The sequence below is a fragment of the Protopterus annectens genome, chromosome 2.part0 (genome assembly GCF_019279795.1).
Source record: "Protopterus annectens isolate FY-2018-M chromosome 2.part0, PAN1.0, whole genome shotgun sequence".
Taxonomy (NCBI): Eukaryota; Metazoa; Chordata; order Ceratodontiformes; family Protopteridae; genus Protopterus; species Protopterus annectens.
Genome location: NC_056728.1, coordinates 125,143,453 through 125,157,926, shown reverse-complemented (window position 1 = coordinate 125,157,926; position 14,474 = coordinate 125,143,453). Strand labels below are relative to the sequence as shown.

Genomic DNA, 14,474 nt, shown 5'->3' with positions numbered 1-14,474 from the left:
CAGGTCAGGGCCATTCTGGAGGTCCTATTACTTCAGCCACATCTCATTCTCAAAGCCCTGGGGTCCACGTTGGTGGCTGTACTCCTTGTACATCTGGTGAGTTATTAGTTAGCAGTCCAGTGGGCCATTCTTCAACATCTGATGTCTATGCCAATCCTACTGATACCCATTTGCAGACGACATCTACAGTGGTGGCTTCTTTCAGAGGATCTCTTAAGAAGCAAACCCTTTTCTCTTACCCCTCTCATGGCCACTGTGAGCACGGATGCTTCCCTGCTAGGGTGGGGGGAGCATTTTCATGGCAGAATGGTCCAAGGGATGTAGTCCTCTACAGAGACCAAGTTGCAGATAAATGTCCTAGAGATGAGAGCAGTCCTCCTGGTGTTGCAAGCCTTTCAGGATCGCCTTCCTCAAAGGATGATTGCAATTCATACAGACACGTTGGTGGCCTGATATATCAACAAGCAGGGGGGAACATGTTCTTATCCACTGTTTAGAGAGGCCAAGAGTGTGGGAATGGGCTGTTTCTTCCAATCGCTTGCTTCTTGCAACACACATCCGTGGAGTCCAACATGTTGGCAGACAAACTCAGCAGGTCCATCTTGAGCCCGCACGAGTGGTCCCTGAATCAGTCATTGGCATCTCAGATTTTCATCCATTGGGTCCAGCCCTGCTGTGACCTATTTTCATCCCCAATGAACAACAGATATAGCAGGTACTTTGCCCTGATTCCACCAGAGGAGCAGTCCCCGAGGGATGCTCTAGTCCTTGTGTGGCCTGTCTCCTTTATGCATAATCACCTATCCTGTTGATCCCCAAGGTACTTTTGAAAGCCCACAGACTGAAGCGTTCCGTGGTCCTTACTGCCCCTTTCTGGCCTTGTGAGCTGTGATTTCCCCTTCCTATGGTCTCATTTGAAGTATATGCCATGGGTACGGGATCTCATGTCTCACCCCTCAGAACTGCAAACTCCAAACCCTCGATCCCTTTATCCAACTGCATGGTTTCTCCACTTCCTATGATACTAAGAGAGTCCAGGCTGGCTTCCTCTGTCAAGAAAAGTATTGAAGCCACTCAAAAATGGTCAGCTTCAAAACTCTGTAACGGCAAGTGGAAATATTTTTCCTTTTGGGTTGCGGAAAGTAATCTTGACCCTTTCTCAGCTCTAGTTTTGCATATTATTTGTTTTTATTATCCTTTTATCAAGAATGTGCTAGTTTCTGTACAATAAAACTGCAATTGTTGGCCATTTCTAATTTGTGTGCTTATAGGGAGCCTACTTTTTCTGCAGGTTATGTAATTTCTTCATGAAAGGTGTTTTTCTCTTCAGGCCTCCTGTCAGGGGTCCTTATTTGGCAGTCTCTCACTCAGTCCATTCGAGCCAGCTCATTCCTGTAATATTAAATTCCTGTCCTGGAAGACAGCATTTCTTGTGGCCATAACTTCGGCTAAAAGGGTCTCAGAATTACAGGCTTTGTCGTCCAAACCACCATATATCATTTTTCATAAGGACATAGTGGTCTTGAGAACTAATCCTTCCTTCATGCCCAAGGTAGCCACTGAAAATATCAACCAGTGTATTTAGTTATCTGTCTTTTTTCCCAAGTCATTCTAATAAAGATGAATATCTCCTCCATTTGCTAGATGTACATAGACAGTTAAGATTTTACTTGCGCAGGACTAAATATTTCATGAAATCTGATCAGTTGTTTGTAGCCTTCTTGAGCAGAAGCGGTTAGGCAGTGTCTAAGGTTACAGTTTCTAAGTGGATTTCAAACTGTATTTCCAGCGTTCATTCTCAAAAGAACTTGGGAGTTACCTCGTCCACCTAAGGCTCACTCCCTTAGGTCATTTACTACCTCGTCAGCCTTCTCTGCGAGGGTGTTCATAGATGACATTTGTGCTGCGGCCACTTGTTCGACTCCTCATATCTTCATTTTTCATTATTGTTTCCAGAAACAGAATATCTTATTTACATGGTGCTGAGACGCATCATTCCATAGGGCTGCCTAGGATACTTTTGTAACTGGGGATTCTGACCCAGTCGTGAGGAATAACGAAATGGATAACATCAGATCAACAGTTATGTACTTACCATAACTTGGCATCTGTGTTATCCTGATGTTCATCGTGCATACAGCTGCAGTCATTACAGATGGGTTATCCTGCCGTCAGGCAGGTCCTCGGTCGGCCGAATTCCAAACTCTAGGTCCGGCATCGGTTGTCGTCGCTTCTTCCCTGACGTCAGTGTGGCAGGGGTACAAAAGAGGCAGCCGACGCCATTTTTTTCAGTCTTTCTTGCCGCGCGGTGCCCGAAGCAGAAGCAGTTCGCAAGTGCCGGTCGGCCAGCTCCTGAGATTTACAAAAGTATTTCAGCTGAAGTCTTCTTGAAAGCTAAGTACCCCATTGGGGAAACTTTTCTTGCCTCTGACCGATGTCCGACAAAGTTAATAATTGCATTTCTTGTGGGAAGCAAATACCGCATAAGGATTTCCACTCTTTCTGTATACCTTGCTTAGGCCCAGACCACAACGTCTTGGCCTGCCGTTTTTGTGCTAGATTCAATAAGCGCACTATTAAGCGCCGGGCGGAGTTCACCCTTAATTATTTTGGCAAAAAATTTAATTATATCATATCGTCGGATTCTCCGACTCCAGTTTTGAGCAAAAGACTCAAAAGATAAGGACCGACATCCGAGGTCCGCACCGACTAATGAGACCACACTTAGGCCGACGACCGGTTCTCCGGTTCTCAGCGAGGCTCCTACGCAGCCCCTGAGTACCGATGACACTACATTACCGGCGACTACAGTACCCGAGGTCGCAGGCTCCTTGGTACCCATTCCAACTGCAGATACTGACGCCACTCTTGGCGAGGAAACTCAGAATTTAGACAGGCCTGCCATTTCTCAAGGTGTCTTCAGGCCTTGCTCCTTCTCTATTAAAGCTTTCACTAAATCTAAAGCGGCCATGAAAACCAAAAAACAGTGTCCTCAGACCTCCTCTCAAGGCCACATGCCTAAAAAGCAGATGCTTAAAATGGCTTAGGATCTGATTACTCTTATCAGGGGTTCTCAACCCCCCCTCTGACAAAAGACCCAGATTAGAGGAAGACTACCCTTCCTCAGATCAAGCTTCTTTTACCTCAGAACACTCTGAGGACCAGGATTACGCCTATTCACATTTCGAAGACTCTGATGATGAGGAGTCTATTCCCTCGGTCTCCCCCCCAGAGGACTACTCTTTTGGGGAAACCCTGCATACATTGAGGGAACACTTTCACTGGGAAGGTCAAGATTACTCAGATTCCAAGAAAAGGCTCAGGGAATTTCTTTTGCTCCCCCAGCATAGGCCCCTGGCTATCCCTCCTGTTTTCGATATATTGGATGATGTGTACACAGAAGCCAGCCTTAATCCAGATTCTTTACCTCCAGCTCCTGTTAAACCAGACAGGTATTACCGGGTTCCTGATTCTCACCAGTTCCTATATAAAAGCCATACTGCTGACCCAGAAACTATTTCACAGGGTCCCAAGGGAATTAAGGCCTCTACTGCTAAAAAGCCATTACCTTCAGAGAGAGATTCCAGAGCTTTAGAAAGGTGGGGGAAAAAGGTCTATACCTCGGCCACTTTAACCATGAGGGCATTAAACTGTCAATTCCATATGTTAAAGTATCAACAGTTTTTGTTATCTCAGTTGAAAAGCAAAATGACACAACCAGAACAACCAGATTTAAAAGAGTTGCAGGATTTGTTGCATGGTGCAGAGCAAGTGGGTAAGCATATACCTTGCAGTGTGGTTTTGATGCTTTAGAGGCCTCATGTAGAGCTGCTGTTATGGGGTCTGTTATACGTAGGCATGCTTGGCTCAAAGAGCAAACCTTACCAGATCATGTCAAAGCTAAATTATTAGATGCACCTCTTCAAAAAGATGTATTGTTTGGTGTTAAAGCTGAGGAGGTACTAAAGAAAATGGAGGAAAAAGCGAAATCAATGCAAACAGTGAAGGATTTCCTGCAGGTACAACCTCCACGTTTCAGCAGAAACTGGCCTTCAAAAAATTGGTCCTTTCCAGCCACGGACAGACCTCAAAGGGGCAGATACAGACGCCCTAGGGGTAAAGGGCAACCTCAAGGATCCTTCAGAGCCAGACAGTGGCAAGCACCAACCCCAAGAGGTGGAAAAGATGGATCACAGTCATTTAGAAAACAGACACAATAACTTCCCCCTACACCTGCCAAGCAATGCTTTAATGGCAGCACCTTTGGGCGGAAAACTGGCATTATTTTCAAAAAATTGGCATATTATTACAAAAGACAAATGGATTCTGGACATTATAGACAGAGGCTACAGGTACCACTTTTACACCCTTCCAAAAATGAGAGGCAAGCCAAACCTGCCACAAAATCAAAGGGCAGAGGCACAAAAACAAATTTCCGCGCTCATAGACATGAAAGCGATTCAAGAGGTACCTGCAAAAGAACAAGGTCAAGGGTTTTATTCCAGACTATTCCTGGTACCAAGGAAAGACAAAGATTGGAGACCTATCTTAGACCTGTCCATCCTAAACACATATCTACAGGTGCCAAAATTCAAGATGCTCACATTACAGCAACTTCTTCCCATGCTGGGCAAGGAGTCTTGGCTGGTAACACTGGACCTCAAGGAGGCATACCTGCATGTCCCTATCAGACAAGATTGCAGAAGATACCTCAGATTTCTTGCAGGTTCAACCCATTACCAATTCTCTGCATTGCCCTTTGGCTTATCTACTGCGCCCAGAGTGTTTACGAAATGCCTGGCATCAGTAATCGCCTTCTGCAGACTACAAGGAATACAAATCTACCCAAATCTGGATGACTGCCTGATCCAAGCAGACAGCAAGGACATACTTTTGCAGCACCTGGCGTTTGTAATAAAACTGTTCCTGGGATACACAGTCAACAAAAACAAATCAAAACTAATACCCTCTCAACAAATAATTTTCCTGGGTGCCAGCTTGAATACAACCACCCAGATGGCCTACCTCATGCCAGACAAACAAGGGCAACTGTCTCAATACTTCAGCAAAATGGCAACGTTCACCAGGCTAACTGCAAGGAAAGTCCTGCAGGCTCTGTGATTCATGACATCTTGCATCCTACTAATCCCATGTGCAAAGCTGCATATGAGGAAACTTCAATGGTACCTAAAAAACTTACGGTCTCAACAGCCACAGCTTGGAAACAATTATACCACTCATTCCATGCCTTCAAAAGGAATTTTTGTGGTGGGCTCAAGCATGCCAAAGAAACACAGGTCTCCCTTTCTGTGTACCTCAAGCAACTCATATCCTCACAACAGACGCCTCAGACTACGCCTGGGGAGCACACATGACAGATCAGTGCATTCAGGGAAAATGGTCCCAAAAAGAGAAGCACCTACACATCAACCAAAAGGAAATGCTAGCCGTGCAAAATGCTATTATGACCTTCAAAGACCTACTGCATCCAGGCCAGCTATTGATAAGGACAGACAACACCACAGTGATGTGGTACATAAGGGGGAGCTCATTCATACCCCCTGTGCAGCCAAGCCATGACCCTATGGAACACAGCACTGGAATTGCAAATCCAACTACAGGCACAATTCCTGCCAGGGAAGGAAAACACACTGGCAGACAACCTAAAAAGAAGTATGACAGATCCACACGAATGGAAGTTGCATCCTCAAGTTTTCACAAAGATAACTCAGGCATGGGGACAGCCAGACATGGATCTCTCTGCTACCCACAGAAATTACCAGTTGAAAAAATTTTGTTCAAGGACCTAGCATCCACAGGCCTGGAAAGTGGACGCACTCTCTTTCAATTGGACAACATTGACAGTTTATGCCTTCCCGCCTCTTTCTCTGCTGCCCAAAGTTCTATTAAAAGCCAGAGCAGAGAGGCCGCAAATGATTCTCATTGCTCCAGACTGGCCAAGACAACACTGGTATCCGCTCCTGAAGAGCCTGACACATTCCCCACCATGGATCCTACCTCTAGTCCCCCTTCTGTTGTCCCAGCACAACTACAAAACCCTTCACAGCCAGCTCAAAACCCTAAATCTAGCTGCATGGAGAATTCCTTGATTTCCCAACAGACTCTCCTCTCCAAGGAGTTGCAGGATGTCATCTTGGAGGCCAGAAGACCTTCTACTAGAAAAGCCTACTCCGCCAAATGGAAACGATTTTGTGCCTGGAATCAAAAGGGCCAGAATCCTTGGGTAATAAATATACCTCAAATTTTACAGTACCTAGCTGAGATGTTAAACAGTGGACATTCATTCTCCTCCATCAAGATCCATGCTTCAGCCATTTCTGCACAATACAACACAGATCCTCCTTTATTCTCACATCCTCTCTTAAGGCAGTTCCTCAGAGGGGCAAAAAATATAAAACCTCCAAGGAAACCACCAGTCCCTGCTTGGGACCTCAACTTCATATTGGAAAAGCTGACCCTTCCTCCCTTTGAGCCAGCTTCTTCAACAGAACTACAATACTTGTCATGGAAAACAGCCTTTCTGCTGGCTATCACCTCAGCACGCAGGGTTTCGGAGCTACAGGCCCTCATGGCTGTGCAACCATTCATCATTTTCCATCAGGACAGAGTTTCCTTACGAACCAACCCTACCTTTATGCCAAAGGTAGTATCCAGTGTAGCTTTGAATCAGACTATCCACTTACCTACCTTTTATCCAAGTCCACAAAACAAAGGGGAAAGACTACTACATTCCTTGGACATTCACAGACAACTTCGCTATTATTTGGACAGGACAAAGCCATTCAGGAAATCCGAGCAACTCTTTGTGTCCTTTGCTACAGGTGCTCAAGGAAAGGCTATTTCCAAACAGACAATTTCAAAATGGATAGCCCACTGCATACGCTTTTGTTACTCATTTCATGGAAAAACTGTGCCTGCATGCATCAGATCCCACTCCACCAGGGCCACAGCTACCTCTGCAGCTTTCCTCAGGGGGGTACCTACCAAGGACATTTTGGAAGCAGCCACTTGGAGTTCAGTGCACACTTTCTCCAAGCACTATCACCTTCCACTATACTCTAAATCTAGAGCGGGTTTTGCCACAGCAGTCTTGCAGGGCATCCTCGCTCCTCCTAGTTCCACTTAGTGCCTACCACCCTTACCTAGCTTTGGGATTCTTCCCATCTGTAATGACTGCAGCTGTATGCACGATGAACATAGTACATTTTTGTACCTACCATAAATGTAGATGTTCGAGTGCTCATACAGCTGCAGTCCAGGTTACCCCCCCTCCGTCCCCTCTCAGGACAGGCCTTATGACAAACACCTTATCATACAACCTATTTGGGGTATTCTCTTATGGTGTATTTGCTTGCAACTACTGTTTTTTGATTATTCTTTTTGACATGTTTGCATAACTTTATGTTTTACCTTCCGTCTGGGAGCACCTGACATCAGGGGCAAGAAAAACTGAAGAAAATGGCGTTGGCTGCCTCTTTTGTACCCCTGCCGCACTGACGTCAGGGAAGAAGCTACGACAACCGACGCCGGACCTAGACTTTGGAATTCGGCCGACCGAGGACACGCCTGACGGCAGGATAACCCATCTGTAATGATTGCAGCTGTATGAGCACTCGAACATCTACATTTATGGTAGGTACAAAACTGTACTTTTCGTTAGTCCTCACCCCCCCCCCACCACCACCACCACCCATGCTCTGCGAAGGATCCGAGGAGGCTGGAGTCCCAGGCTCATGAGCTACTTTTGCCTTTGTGTAAAGTTGGCTGTATGTGTGTGTGTGTGTACATATTCTCTGGGTTTCCTACAGCAAACTCGATCTGAGGGTTAGAGTGTAGAATGGGATTATGGGAGAAGGAGGAGCTCAAGCCTTGAAACTGTTTGTGAACTGTCTGCTAGGATCCTCCATCGTATCCAAAAGGAATAATGAAGTAGGATAAACAGAAGTCAAGTTATGGTAATGACATAACTGTGTTGTGAGTTATCACAGCACTGTGGGGAAAGGTCAAAATATGAGTCCCGTGACAGCACATTTTTATCTTAAAAGTGAATATAAGACAAATTTTAGAACTTAAATTTTAAATCTGAAGTAGTTGTCTTAGTCTGTTCTTCAACCTGTTGGTTCCCAGATCTGTGTCAGATCCGACTTGGCCGCATATCCAGCATCTGATCCAAGCTCAAAGCTCCACCCCTTACCCGTAATGCTCCTGTCTCCTTCCTCCCTCAGGTCTCGTTTGCTGCGCTACACGTCTGCATCATGATCCCTGCTCTCTGCTTTATAAAGTTGTGGGAAGTATTGTTTTGTGCTGAAAATCTTTTTTTTTTTTTCTTCTCACTTTTCTATTTCTCTGCTTTCTACCTTCCCTTTGCGCATTCCCATCTGTTAAAAAAAAAAAAAATCTTTCTTTCTCTTTCTGGTATGTGTGGTCTGTGTGTGCTGGGCCTCAGGATGGGACTATGTCAGAAGCTCTCAAGCCCGGCTTCAGAAAGTGTACTGTGTGTGTTCATAAGGTCTCCCCAGCCGATGGCCACACTGTCTGTGTGTTGGGGCAGCCCATGTTCCATCTGTGCCAGGTTTAACCCCCGGGCACTCATGGATAGGATAAACAAACTTATCCTTTAGGACCTTCTCTCCTCTTTCTCCTCTGGGACTCAGGATCTTGCCACACAGGCTTCGTCCCCTGCCTCCTTAGGGGCATCTGGGACTCAAACTCCCACCAAGAGGACCGGGGATGGAAATAAATCTTCCAGGACGGATAGCCCCAGATCGCTCAGCTGTGGCTGGTCCTCCACCTAAGGTTAGTTTGGCTCACAGGCCGGAGTCTCCCCAGCTCTGCTCCCCTCAGTTCTCTCTGGAGCCAGAGGAGCTCTGGACCTGGTCACCAGCTCAGGCTTCTCCTCACCGCCCCCTCCAGGCCAGTGTCAGTCGCGTCTTCCTCCCACTCCACCTGGAGCCTTAGTGAAGGGGAGATGGATAGGATGATGTGGAAGCTAATCTGCAACCAGATTCACATGGGAGTCTTGACTGCCCCCTCTCCCTCCAGAGCAGGGAGCATGCAGCCTTTTTTCAAATCTATTAATCCTTCTGCGATTCAACCTCCGGTTTTAGAGCCCTTGGATCCAAGGACGTTCAGCTTCGAGGGGTGGCTCTGATGGTACCTTGTACTTCGGCACTGGACTTGACCTTGAGCATGTTGGAACTGACTAGCTTGAATCCGACAGGCTGTCGGAGGCGTAGCCTTGGTGTTGATTCAGAAGGGTTGGTGTCTGCTCCGAGTCTGTCGGAGCGGAGCCTTCCCCTTGGTATCTCGGCAATTGGAGGTTTGGCTCTGACTCCCCTGTCAGCTCAGAGGGTGACTGCTTCTCCTAGTCTCCTTTCCCATAATGTTTGTTCCCCTTCGGCCTTGTATGTGGTGGAGAGGGTTCTCTCTAGTTCTTTGAGATCCTTGACTATCTCATCTTCGGATTCCATCCCGGCTCCCTCTGTTTTTGGTATGGATCCAGCCATCCTGTCATCTCAGAGACAGTCTGCTGCCTCTTTGCCTCAGGATGCTCCGTCTTGGGGTCAGCAAGACGTTGGCAGGTCCTCTCTGGACATCCCCACTGAGGAGGTCCCTCTCAAATGTATGTGCAAAAGAAGGCTCCTAGACTCCCCACCGGAGTCTCTCACTGAAGACACCGATTTGGAGGAAGGAGAAGGCCCACCCCCCCAAGGATGTCTCCTTTGGAGACATCATGGAACTTCTTCGCCCGTGAGGGGGGTGGTCTGCCCACAGATACGACTTGGTGTTCCTTGAGGCATTTGGTGCAGGACCCCTCTACTTCCTGGGTGTCCCCTCTCGCAGATCCCTTAGTGAATCTCAACTTCTCGTGTGCGGAAGGAACCAGACAGGGTGGAGTCCATTCCCAAATGTCTAGGCAAGGTTTTAAGCCCCCCCCCCCCCGGCAGACAGATCTTACTGGCACAGGGGATCCTCGGTTGATGCCATGGTGGTGAAATACAGCTCTTGTATTCACTTTCCTCACTTATCTAGAGGAAAATAGTTTTTTATTCAGGCATATCCTAGGGTCAGCTCCCAGTGTTCTTTCCTGTCTATCTGATGAATCTGGGCATCTTGGGGCAATGTAGAAATTGCCTCATGTACACAGATTAACCCTCTCCTCCTACCACCCAACACTACAACCTGTGAGAGATGCACTTATCTAGCCAAACTGGAGATAAAGCTCTCTCTAACCAAGACTGAACTTGACAGTCAAGAGGAGAGGGTAAATACTTGCACCACACCACACTCATCACATAGTCTCACTAAATCTACACCACCAAAATCCACACCTAGAAACACAAAAACATTTGCGGAGGCTCTCAATAATAATCTGCTCAAGCAACAGAGACCTCCAAAGCAGAAATGCAAGCAACCTCCACCCCCCAACGCAACCCAAATGACACATAGCCCGCAGACTCAGTGTGCCATTCAACCACAGCCAATAAAGCAAAACAACGTACCCAACACACTAGTCATAGGTGACTCTATAGTCAGGCACACTGATGTCCCACTCACCAGGCTAAACAAGAAGGTTACTGTCAGCTGCCTGTCGAGTGCCAGGATCCGCCACATAACCCACACACTCAGATCACTCCACAACAAGTACAAATATGACTCTGTCATTGTCCATGTTGGTGTGAACGACCTGAGACGTACCTCCCTGGACTACATGAAAAGAGACATGGAAGAGCTCTCCGATCTTGTAGACCAGGCAGGTATGACCCTAGCCCTGAGTAGCATTCTGCCATCACCCAGAATGATGCCGCAGTACAAGAACAAAATGATTGACTTCAACAGTTGGCTAAGATTCTGGTGCTATTCTAAAGGGATCCAGTATCTGTCTGCCTGAGATGACATGGTCGACAGACCATGATGCTTTGCCAGAGATGGCCTACACCTGTCACCCCTGGGATTCCTGATACTGGCTAAGGTTCTTGCTGCCCCTGTTGTGCCTTTTTTAGGCAAGGTTCAGATGACAAAATCACCACCGTAACAGGAACAGGCAAACAAAAGCTGAGGGTGATGCTACTCAATGCTAGAAGTCTAAATCTCAAAATGCACTAATTCGAGGCACATCTTAAAGTGGAGAACATCGATATCTGTGCAGTGACTGAGACATGGTTCAAGGCTCCAGAGAGCACCCCTGCACTGCCAGGCTGCAACTCGTACCACACTTTTCGACCATGTAACCTGGACCGGAACACCAAAGGCAGAGGTGTGTCCATATTCATTAAGGATATCCACACCTCCAGGCTAGTTGCTCAGCATTATGCAGCCAAGGTTATCCAAGTGCAACTAATTCTGGGCAAAACTGTAATCCAAATTATAGCTTGCAACAGATCTCCCACCATGCCCCAGGATTCCCACTCCTGTTTTCTTTATGCACTGGAAAATATTAGGGTTCAACCAAACAGCCTAATAATGGGCGATTTCAACTACCCCACCATTAACTGGGAAAACTACCCATGTACCAACTCCTTCACTCAGTGCTTTCTGGAGTTCATAAACTCCAATGCCCTGGATCAACTTATGCACCACCAGGGGCAACAATATCCTAGATCTAGTCATTACCAACATGAGTGACCGGTGTTCCACACCTGAAGTCAATGCCTTATTGGTCCGATCCGACCATAAGCTAATTACCCTAGATATCCACATCCTGCCCCCACCCCCCATTAAGGAAACCTCAGTAAAACATTTCTCCAAAGCCAACTTCATGCTTCTTAAGACAGAAGTGGTGAACTTCATGACACCCATGCAGATGGACAATACAGTTATGACTACTGAATCCTACACAATTGCACTTTATAAGCACTTAAGCGAGTGCATGGATCGTGATATCCCAAACAGAACCAAGATGCTATCCTCCAAAAAAAGGAAGCCAATCTTGTGGTCCTCCGCCATAAAGAAACTGTACAACAGAAGGAAGAAACTGTTGCAAAACAGAGTAAAATCCCATGAGTGGAGGAGCACCCTGGTCAGCCTCAGTAAGAAGCTGCGATCCCTGATAAATTCCTCCAAAGCTAGTTACAAAAACAAAATCGCCACTGATTCTAAAGACAACCACAAAGCATTCTATAGATATATCAAGAATCTCAATGGCAACACTCAGATCTGCTCTGAGTTACAGCACAATGGCACTAAATATATAGAACCATCTGATATTGCCAACATCCTGGTAGATAGATTCAGTGCTAACTTTACCCCCCTCTCACCCCCTAAAGAGCCCGTCTCAATACCGGAAGAATGCAAAGTTCCTGTAATCATGACTGCACAGGTAAAAACCACACTTTCCAAAGCCAAGAACACAGCATCCATGGGACCAGACAACATCCCTGGCTGCGTTCTACACGAACTACAGAACGAACTGGCACCCCACCTAAGTTCTTTGCCTTTTTCAGTCATAGCCTCACCTCAGGCTTTGTGCCTGCTGAATGGCGCACAGCGACGGTTATCCCACCCCACAATGGGGGAGCCACCATGGACCCCGGGAACTACCACCCCATTAGCCTGACAAGCCTGGTCTGCAAGGCCATGGAATGTATCATCATGGAACTTATAATCAAAGGCATTAGTAATCTCCAAACTCTGGACCCCACCCAGTTCGGGTTTGTAAAATGCAGATCATGTCTCCTAAACCTGATAGACTTCTTTGAAGCAGTCACCAAAGCCGTAGATGAGAGTAAGTTGGTTCACACAGCCTATCTAGATCTTGCCAAGGCTTTCGACACCATCCCCCACTCTGCAATTAGATAAACTCACTAAACTAGGTATAAATCCCTATGTCACAAGATGGGTTGCCAACTGGCTCACTGACCGAACACACACTGTGAAAGTAGCAGACTCCAAATCTGACTTCAGACCAGTGACAAGTGGAGTACCACAGGGTACAGTCCTGGGTCCTCTCCTGTTTGGTATCTACTTCTCTGAGGTACAGGCTAACACAGAAGGTCTTTGGCTAATGAAGTTCGCGGATGACTGCAAACTAGGAGCCATAATCTATACTTCTAACGATGTAGACATCCTACAGTAGGGCATCACTGAGACTGATGCCTGGTGTCAAAGCCATGGTCTCAAGCTCAATGCCAAAAAGTGCATTGTCATCCCCTTTGGTAAAATCTCCGTACCCATGAACTACAACAAAGGCAGTAGTATATTTAAAACCGAAAGTGTGATGAGACCTTGGGACACAGGTGGACAGTAGTCTCTCCTTTAATAATCACATCGCCACAGTAGTCAGGAAATCCTTCTACGTGGCACACCTCATCACAAAAGGTTTCTCATCTGGAAAAAGAGATCATTGTTCCCCTCTACTCATCACTCATTAGACCCATTATAGAGTACAACGCCCCTTTTGGTATGTACCTCCCAAGACATCTACAACAACTGGAAAGGCCACAGAAATACCTCACAAAGAGGATTACTGGCCTCAAACAGATGCCCTATGCAGACCGTCTCAAAAAACTCGAGCTTTACTCCATCGCATATCGCCAGAGGTGATCTCTGCTTAACTTACAAAGCTATGTCAAACCCAGAGCTGTTGGACATGCTCCACTTAAAGAAGTCCCAGTCCCTCCAAGCTACACGCTGTAGGGACCTAAACCTTGTCACCACAATAAACAGAACATGCCGGAGGGATAGATTCCTGTCCCAGAGACTTCCCATACTCTGGATTAAACTACCTATCTATATCAAACAAAGCTCCTCATTAGTACTCTTCAAGAAAAATCTTGATGATTGGGTGGGAAATAGGAAATTCACCCTGGGGATCACTTCTGTGGCTCTGCTCAACAGTGGCACAGGAAAATAATTTTCTTGGGTGGCAAAAGTCAGGGTATCTTTTTGGCTGGGCTTGTATAGGCCCTAGGGCCAATAGCCTAGTACCTACCTATGAACCTGTGGTGAAGGAGATGGCTGAGTCAACCCCTGGGTCCAGATCGGTAGAGGCTAAGAAGGTTTTTTCTGCTCGTATGGCCACCCTAAATTCAGTTGCGAATACCTCTGTGCTCCTCCTCTCCCACACAACCGAGGGAGCCACTAATAGCCACCGGTACAGGTGTTGCCATCAGGCGGCATGCTTTGCTCCGGCTCTGTCAGATCTTGGAACCCTTTAAGGCATCATTTACCAATGCCCAATACAACGGTTCTTCCCTTTTTGGGAAGTCTATACGTGATGTATTAGTTCAGATTGAGAAGAACGGAAAGACTTTGTCTGCCATCAGCATCCACTTTTCGGCCTCTCAGTGATCCTTCTCTAGGAATCAGCGAGGGATCAAGAAGATGTGGTTCTGGAAATCTCATTGTTTTCCCTGGCATAACTTGACTCCCCTTCCCCAGGGGCAGAGGGGAATTTGATAGACGCTGCCATTGATGCAGAGGGGGTCTGAGAAAATATGGGTCTCGAGAGCCTT

The 14,474-nt window shown here is 46.7% G+C and overlaps 1 protein-coding gene across 1 annotated transcript in view; it reads left to right on the top strand.

The window, feature by feature from the left end:
- Positions 1-14,474, top strand: part of LOC122792710 (armadillo repeat-containing protein 8-like) — a 1,055,700-nt gene that overhangs the window by 1,006,945 nt on the left and 34,281 nt on the right. The window lies entirely within an intron of this gene.